The sequence below is a fragment of the Lampetra fluviatilis genome, chromosome 5, assembly GCF_964198595.1.
Source record: "Lampetra fluviatilis chromosome 5, kcLamFluv1.1, whole genome shotgun sequence".
In the NCBI taxonomy this organism is placed as follows: domain Eukaryota; kingdom Metazoa; phylum Chordata; class Hyperoartia; order Petromyzontiformes; family Petromyzontidae; genus Lampetra; species Lampetra fluviatilis.
Genome location: NC_136279.1, coordinates 7,338,505 through 7,347,849, shown reverse-complemented (window position 1 = coordinate 7,347,849; position 9,345 = coordinate 7,338,505). Strand labels below are relative to the sequence as shown.

General features: G+C 44.5%; 1 protein-coding gene across 7 annotated transcripts in view; it reads left to right on the top strand.

Annotated features, from left to right (window-relative positions):
• The first annotated feature begins 3,751 nt into the window (after positions 1-3,751).
• The window catches only part of LOC144932486 (lethal(3)malignant brain tumor-like protein 4), a 32,175-nt gene continuing 26,581 nt past the window's right edge, over positions 3,752-9,345 (top strand). For all 7 annotated transcript variants that reach the window (XM_078856610.1, XM_078856612.1, XM_078856613.1 and 4 more), the window contains exon 1: positions 3,752-3,964. The gene's annotated coding sequence lies outside the window, so the exon portion shown is untranslated. The remainder of the gene's footprint in view (positions 3,965-9,345) is intronic.

Here is a 9,345-nt window from a genome sequence, read left to right as displayed (position 1 = left end):
AGGGGCCGTCCATAAATGACGTCACGCGATTTTGAACGATTTTTGCCCCCTCCCCCTCGTCACACGGCGTCACAAAAAGTCAGAACCCCCCCTCAAATATGACGTCACAAAGCTCGGCCCCCTCCCCCCCAAAACCATTTTCCATTTTGAATATAAAACATGCTTCAAATCGTTTTAAACTATTGTCAGTGTAGCGCGTATTGATGTTGTAGGAGAAAACATTTATTTAAAAAGTCTAATTAAGTAGAACGTCTTGTCTATATTTACTTAAAGTTGCGCATTTTTATGTGACGTCACATTTCTCAAACCCCCCTCCCCCATCGTCACATCGTCACAAAGGTCTGACCCACCCCCCCCAGGTGCGTGACGTCATTTATGGACGGCCCCTAAATATGAGCAAGGCTCGTGGTGTGGTGCGTGACTGTGGTCCGGCACTCCGGACGCAAGGGTCGGTGGATCACTTCGAGATGTGTGACCGAGTGATGTCGGTACAGGAGATGGATTCCGCTAACTCGGCTGTGTGGATTTATACAGAGTTGTTATCTCTGTAGGAGTGTAATATGTCTGGACCTACACAGCGTGTTATCTCTGTGTAGGAGTGGAATATGTCTGGACCTACACAGAATTGTTATCTCTGTGTAGGAGTGTAATATGTCTGGACCTACACAGCGTGTTATCTCTGTATAGGAGTGTAATATGTCTGGACCTACACAGCGTGTTATCTCTGTAGGAGTGTAATATGTCTGGACCTACACAGCGTGTTATCTCTGTGTAGGAGTGTAATATGTCTGGACCTACACAGCGTGTTATCTCTGTGTAGGAGTGTAATATGTCTGGACCTACACAGCGTGTTATCTCTGTGTAGGAGTGTAATATGTCTGGACCTACACAGCGTGTTATCTCTGTGTAGGAGTGTAATATGTCTGGACCTACACAGCGTGTTATCTCTGTGTAGGAGTGTAATATGTCTGGACCTACACAGCGTGTTATCTCTGTGTAGGAGTGTAATATGTCTGGACCTACACAGCGTGTTATCTCTGTGTAGGAGTGTAATATGTCTCGACCTACACAGCGTGTTATCTCTGTGCAGGAGTGTAATATGTCTGGACCTACACAGCGTGTTATCTCTGTGTAGGAGTGTAATATGTCTGGACCTACACAGCGTGTTATCTCTGTGCAGGAGTGTAATATGTCTGGATCTACACAGCGTGTTATCTCTGTGTAGGAGTGTAATATGTCTGGACCTACACAGCGTGTTATCTCTGTGTAGGAGTGCAATATGTCTGGACCTACACAGCGTGTTATCTCTGTGTAGGAGTGCAATATGTCTGGACCTACACAGCGTGTTATCTCTGTGCAGGAGTGTAATATGTCTGGACCTACACAGCGTGTTATCTCTGTGTAGGAGTGTAATATGTCTGGACCTACACAGTGTTGTTATCTCTGTGTAGGAGTGTAATATGTCTGGACCTACACAGTGTTGTTATCTCTGTGTAGGAGTGTAATATGTCTGGACCTACACAGCGTGTTATCTCTGTGTAGGAGTGTAATATGTCAGGACCTACACAGCGTGTTATCTTTGTGAAGGAGTGTAATATGTCTGGAACTACACAGCGTGTTATCTCTGTGTAGGAGTGTAATATGTCTGGACCTACACAGCGTGTTATCTTTGTGAAGGAGTGTAATATGTCTGGACCTACACAGCGTGTTATCTCTGTGTAGGAGTGGAATATCTCCGGACCTACACAGCGTGTTATCTCTGTGTAGGAGTGTAATATGTCTGGACCTACACAGCGTGTTATCTCTGTGTAGGAGTGTAATATGTCTGGACCTACACAGCGTGTTATCTCTGTGTAGGAGTGTAATATGTCTGGACCTTCACAGTGTTGTTATCTCTGTGTAGGAGTGTAATATGTCTGGACCTACACAGCGTGTTATCTCTGTGTATTAGTGTAATATGTCTGGACCTACACAGCGTGTTATCTCTGTGTAGGAGTGTAATATGTCTGGACCTACACAGCGTGTTATCTCTGTGTAGGAGTGTAATATGTCTGGACCTACACAGCGTGTTATCTCTGTGTAGGAGTGGAATATGTCTAGATCATCCGATTACCTCTAAATGGGAAAACAACTCCTTGAACAGGAACTGTTTAGGGCCGACACAGCAAAGAATCCTGATATTATGTTGGCAGTTCTCAAGTACAGTAATAGCGATTCGATTGTCTCAAGACTCGTCACTCTTGGGTGTTTTTTTGACTTAAGGTAATTTCCAGCTCTTACGAAACGTTTGGTTTGCATGTCGTGTGATGAGCACTCGTTTGGCAGGGAGTGTTCGCTACCACCCCAAGGGCCCCTTAGAAGTAGTTCTGCCGTGTTATCTGGGTTGGGAATGCCTTTGTCTTAAGACATCGCGCTCATAGGGGCCGTCCATAAATGACGTCACGTACCTAGGAGGGGGGGGGGGTCAGACATTTGTGACGATGCGTGACGACGGGGGGGGGGGGTTGAGAAATGTGACGTCACATCAAAATGCGCAACTTTAAATAAATATAGACAACACGTTCTACTTAATTAAATAGACTACTTAATACATTTCGATTTAAAGCTTTCGTGACTGCAGGGATTCATCTTCTTGGTTCTTTCGGTAAAGTCACGTAGAAGGGAAATAATAAAATAATAAAAATTAAACATAATAACATACAATTCTCACGACGTTTCGGCCACAACGCAAGCAGCCGTCCTCAGGTGAAGAACAGGTCTGTCTTAATACTTAATACATGTTTTCTCCTACAACATCAGAGTGCAGCGCCACATTAAATACGCACTACAATGACAATAGTTTAAAGCGATTTGGGGCAGAGCTTTGTGACGTCATATTTGAGGGGGGGTCTGACTTTTTGTGACGCCATGTGACGAAGGGGGGGGGGGTCATAAATCGTCCAACATCGCGTGACGTAATTTATGGACGGCCCCATAGCAACAACTGGAGTTGGGAGGACAACATTACAACAACAACAAATACCGCAGGACACAGTTCCGCCGAGTCCTTTGAATAAATGATAGCGAGAGAGAGAAAATAGACGATACTATGTCCGTGAGCAAAGCTCGAGAAATCCGTGGAGGGATTATAAGAGTCACAGTTGTGCATATGGGGAATACGTGGATTTGAGTGGTCCAGAAAGAGCCATTGTGCAGCCATGCTGTGGCTCACGGGCGGATTTAAATAACAAAGAAAACTCAACACACCCGTCAAGAACAAATACACAAAAGGCGGCATTTCGGGAGATGTATGGATGTAGGACTTCTTTCGCACCGCACGTAGCCAATCCTGCTAATCGGAGGTGCGGGATGGCCCTTATTATGGCTAATTAACTATGGAGGACGATAGATCATGAGCGATGAATGAGGGCCATTGCCCGAAACGTCGCCCTTATTTTTATTGTATTTTTAAGCCCGTTTTATTGACCAACGTGAGATAGAGGGGGTGGAGGGTTGAGGGGCGGGGCTGCGCGGGGGTTTGCGAGGTGGGGGGCTACGGGGGTTGAGGGGCGGGGCCGTGCGGGGGTTTGCGAGGTGGGGGCTAGTGGGGTTGAGGGGCGGGGCCGTGCGGGGCTTGCGAGTTGGGGGGCTCGGGGGGTTGAGGGGCGGGGTTGTGCGGGGTTTGCGAGGTGGGGGCTACGGGGGGTTGAGGGGCGGGGCCGCGCGGGGGATGGGGCGGGGCCACTGGGAGCGAGGGGCGGGGCCGCAGGGGTTGTCCCTCCCTCCGCCATCTTGAATCGTCTCCGCCTCCGCGCATAGCGGGAACGGGACATCGAAACAGAGCGAAATTAATAAAGAATAACGCCAAAATAACGCGAATATAAATCTCGTTAGGGTCAAGATAGCGCGCAATAGCCTGCAAGCACCACTCTGGGATCGCCGCGAGGCCCGGGGGCGGCGGCTGCTGCTGCGTAGAACCTGATTGGTGAGTTGAGGCCTGTGGGGTCGCGTGGTTAACACTTTGTGGTGGTTTTTGTTGTTAAATAATTTCGTCGTAAATTTCTCGCGATTGAATGGGACGTGTCGTGTGTTGTTGGGCTTGCAAACGCCGCGGCCGCACGCGCGTTTTTATTAAAAATGCGCGAGCCACGCGTTTTTTTGTTGGTGGGTGTAAAAAGAGAAGAAAAATACACGAAAAAAGCCACTTTAAAGTTACCTGCGAACGCTTCGTAATAGCGCTCCGGTGACGTCACTGGCCGGGCTACTTTGTAAAGCGGTGGCGTCACCGGAGCGCTATAATCGATCAATTTGGTTTTATTCCCCGTCCCTGGCCCACAATAACTCTACACACTCGGCTTAAAGAAAAGTCGAACACTTTCTTACTTACACGTTTGTTGTACAGACACCGTTGCGGACAACTTCGTTGGCTCGAAACAACATTGACGTAAAATTTTGATTTAAAGCTTTCGTGACTGCAGGGATTCATATTATTGGTTCTTTCGGTAAAGTCACGTAGAAGGGAAATAATAAAATAATACAAATATTAAACAATAATATTATTTACCGAAAGAACCAAGCATCGCATTGACGTTCACGAGTGGCCATGCCACTGTTGTGTCATTCTCCGAATGTGACGGTGGCATTGCGGTGACTTTGGAGTCCTCGCCAAAGTGAACTTTTGCGCTGGGTCACTGCTGTGGCCTGTCGCTGCTAGATGGGGTCACTGCAGGTTGTGGTCACTGCAGGATGGGGTCACTGCTGGATGGGGTCACTGCTGGATGGGGTCACTGCAGGATGGGGTCACTGCAGGATGGGGTCACTGCTGGATGGGGTCACTGCTGGATGGGGTCACTGCAGGTTGTGGTCACTGCTGGATGGGGTCACTGCTGGATGGGGTCACTGCTGGATGGGGTCACTGCTGGATGGGGTCACTGCAGGATGGGGTCACTGCTGGATGGGGTCACTGCAGGTTGTGGTCACTGCAGGATGGGGTCACTGCAGGATGGGGTCACTGCTGGATGGGGTCACTGCTGGATGGGGTCACTGCAGGATGGGGTCACTGCTGGATGGGGTCACTGCTGGATGGGGTCACTGCTGGATGGGGTCACTGCTGGATGGGGTCACTGCTGGATGGGGTCACTGCTGGATGGGGTCACTGCAGGATGGGGTCACTGCTGGATGGGGTCACTGCTGGATGGGGTCACTGCAGGATGGGGTCACTGCTGGATGGGGTCACTGCAGGATGGGGTCACTGCAGGATGGGGTCACTGCAGGATGGGGTCACTGCTGGATGGGGTCACTGCTGGATGGGGTCACTGCTGGATAGGGTCACTGACCCGATTTCAAAAGTCTGTGTGGGCCCTCTTTTTTTTGTACGACGCTTCAGACTCTTATCGGGAAATGCGACTTCACGTCTGCGTGCCCGAGGTAAATAGATTACGAGCGATGGCGTATTTAATAGAATAGGTGTGATTTTTTTTTAAATACGCCGTAATTCATGCGGTTTATCCGTATTCTTGTATAGGGAAATTGAGTTTTTCAGGATTGTACGGCGTACAGACGTTTCAATACGGGCAAAAAAGTGCAAATTTGTATGTGTTTCTCCCTTGTGATGGGACTTTGTAGGACGAACGTTGAGATTTATAAGGGCACGGGATGACCAATAAGGTCAGAATTGGTATGTAATAAAGTAGGCATTGATATTGGTTTGACAGGTGTGATATGCATACCAGGTATTATAGGCTGCGCGGCTACCCTTGTGAACAGACAATGAAGAAATGTCCATTGTTAGACTCCACTACGACTGTATTCGTATGCTTTCTCTCGTCGGTGCTGCGCGCCTTACAGTTTTCCGCACTTGCTAGCGTGGTGAAGTATGGTCAATGTAACACCCCCCCCACGACCTTCACTGCGTGGGGAGGCCCTCGTCAAAGAAGGGATTGACACAAACGCTGCACATGTTACACATGACACACGGTATTCAAAAACATTGTGTCAGACCATCTGCTCACCGATGCCTGTCACGAATAAGATATGCTAAGGGGCCGTCCATAAATGACGTCACGCACCTGGGGGGGGAGGGCAGACATTTGTGACGGGGGGGGGTGAGAAATGTGACGTCACATCAAAATGCGCAACTTTAAATAAATATAGACAACACGTTCTACTTAATTAAGTAGACTTTTTAATAAATGTTTTCTCCTACAACATCAGAGTGCAGCGCCACATTAAATACGCATTTTTTTTTTTTCAAAATGTAAATATGGTTTTCGGGGGGGGGGGGGGCAGAGCTTTTTGACGTCAAATTTGAGGGGGGGTCTGACTTTTTGTGACGCCGTGTGACGAGGGGGGGGGGGAAATCGTCCAAAATCGCGTGACGTCATTTATGGACGGCCCCGACGGTGTGTTGAGGTTTTGTTTATTGATACGTACTTTACTGCTATCTCATGATAACATCACATTGTAATGGTGTAGGCCAATCAGGTGTAGGCCAGTCAGTTTCAAAGACAATGTCATATATTATGAGAGCATGTTTGTTTGCATGCTCACCACAAAGTACTTGTGGTTAATGCGAACTTGATTACTTGCAAAAGGTTTTTATTTGGTGTTTGAACATCTTAACACCTCCTGTTTTATTACCAGAATGGGTAAAACCTTTTTTTTCAAATCATACTTTGATACTGGAACACAAAGGTCCCATTTTATCTCATTTGTATTGCAAATTTTGTAAAGCAATGCATTACAGTGCAAAAAGCGGTACTTTGTGTTTAGTGAAAATCATTACAATGTGATGTTATCAATTACCACTACAGTGAAGATTTCATTGATTCAATGAAGATAAGTAGACAACTGAGGAAATAAAGGTGGTGGTGATGATGGTATAATAATTAGGATATCAAAGCAACCCTAAGTATTACTGCATTGCAATTACAGTTCTGAAAATCTTAGAAAGTTATCATGGCAACATCACAATTGTTGAATTATTACACAGTCGCCACGCTCATATATTTTTAGATGTAATAATTACATGATAGCAATGTGACTCGAGAGTAATCGTCATCGATTTTGTGTGCCGTAGTTTATCCACTTCTGGATGAAGGTCCCCCCCCCCACCTCCCTGTTGTGTGCTGTGATGCCACAATCAATTTCACACGTGCACGTGAACTGGTCCTCATTGCTCCATGTCATCTCTAGTCTCATCCATCGCTCATCATCTCTTCTCAGGGGGATGTTTTCTTGTCCATACTTAACATTCAATGACATTCGTTTGTTCTCTTATATAATAATTCAAATTTATAATGCGCATTCCAACCTAGGATCCCAATGTACAATGCATGAATGGCAGGAAACAAAAATAGAACCAGGGCAACCGACCAAACTAAAGAGGGAAGGCGAGTTTAAAGAGATGGGTTTTCAAAGCAGACCTAAATATATCTACCGACTGATTGCCTGATTTCAAGTGGCGAAGCGTTCCATAGCTTGGGTGCCACACTACCAAGAGCCCGATCACCAAAAGAGCGGCAACCTAGACCTGGGAGTGCTGAGCAGTTGGAGATCAAAAGATCTTAAAGACCTTTATGGATTATAGCAACATTTATTAGTTCCTACAAGCAATGTGGGGTGAGCCCTTATAAAGCCTTATAGGTTAATAGCAGTATCTCTAAATGCACTCGGAATTTGACCGCTAGCCAATGAAGAGATTAGATGTCTGGTGTAATGTGCTCACGGAAGTGTACGTGTAAAAGTCATTTAGCAGCTGCATTCTAGACAAGCTGGAGTCTGCCCACTACTTTGCTCGGTATCCCAACCAGTAAGGCGTTGCAGTAGTCGAGTCAGTGTCATTTCAAGGGTTTATTCTCTTAAAGCTTTTGTTGCCATTATGCACTTTACAGATGAGGAAAAGATTATTCTCCCCTCGGATATTGGGTGTGCTCCTTTAAAATAATATATCCAGTTTACCAAAAGCATGCCAACACAGTATGACAGAGAGGGATTATGTTAATTCAGTGGAAGGTCCTGGAACACAAAATGCTATTTAAACAGGATAGTTATTGAAATGGGTTAGTTGGGAATTGTGGCCCTTGTACTTATTATAAACTTTAATTTATCATAACAATGACATAAGTTGTTAAAGATAAATGAATTAAAATACAGTAACAGATAGTCGTAGTAAAAATGTGGATGGTGGTACCTTAATGATAATTATATTTTTAACCATTTCAATACTGTAATGAGAGTGGCATGAATGGATTATTTTCCATGAATGACATTAAATTGTTAGCTTAAAATGTTAGTGTAATTTCACTTTTTTAACTTAGCCTTGCCCCAATTTTTGGATTACATTGTTAAATGTCGTCTATATTTGTTCAATCAAAACTAGTTACAAATATTGTGTGCACTTAAAACTACTTACAGATAGCCCACGCAAAATAGGCATGTGCCTCAATAGGTTTATTTCATCACTTGGTTAATAATAGCAATAGAAAGTGTAATTAACACGAATAAGGCAATGGGTTTTAATTTAGATTTTTTTCATATAAGTGATGCTGTTTATAGAGTGAAAAGGTTACGACAAATCTATGGGATGGAATTAATTATTCTGCATTTAAAATTATATCCATTTTAAAGTGCAGGACGTATTTACACGTAATCTTTTTTCACTTGCATGCCTTTAGGACAGTGAATTAGGCGAGGTTTTTGTTAATGAATTGATATTGAGTAATTGATCTTCTAATTGGAGATCCATTGAGCTACTTATAATATGTTATTACATTCAGGACTACAGTATAATTGATAAAGGGAATATTAATACACAGACATTTTAAAGGACAATGCTGAAATGAATACTGTCATTTATGACTTTAAATTACCTTAAGATTTTCTATATAATTATATAGGTCATGTTGCCAATAGCAGTGATTGTGTAACCTTATACCAATAGTGTATTTTAAAGTGCAGTACAGTACTGCATGATAACCGCTTCTCTTTTGGTATGAACACTGCCATCATTATAACTCAAAAATATACACTGACCCTAACGTTTTTGGCACTGGTCTTTCTTGAGCGCATGATTCATTCTGTCAGTTGACTTAGAAACATAATGACTCATATTCTTTGCAAAATATATTTGGTGCCAAGTCGCACGTTGTATCGTTGTGGAGCAATAGTTGATTTAATAAACACCTTCAGGCAAGTTTGTCACTCATCACAAATGATCAGGTTTTTCTGCATCGTCCAAAAGGAATCTGCACCTTCGTTTTAAAATAAAATCGCTTGACAAACAGACACACTTGTGACTAATTTTGCAATGCAGCGGCTCGCAAAGCATTTTTTTAATATTCCATAAACGTCCATTGCACTGTGCAG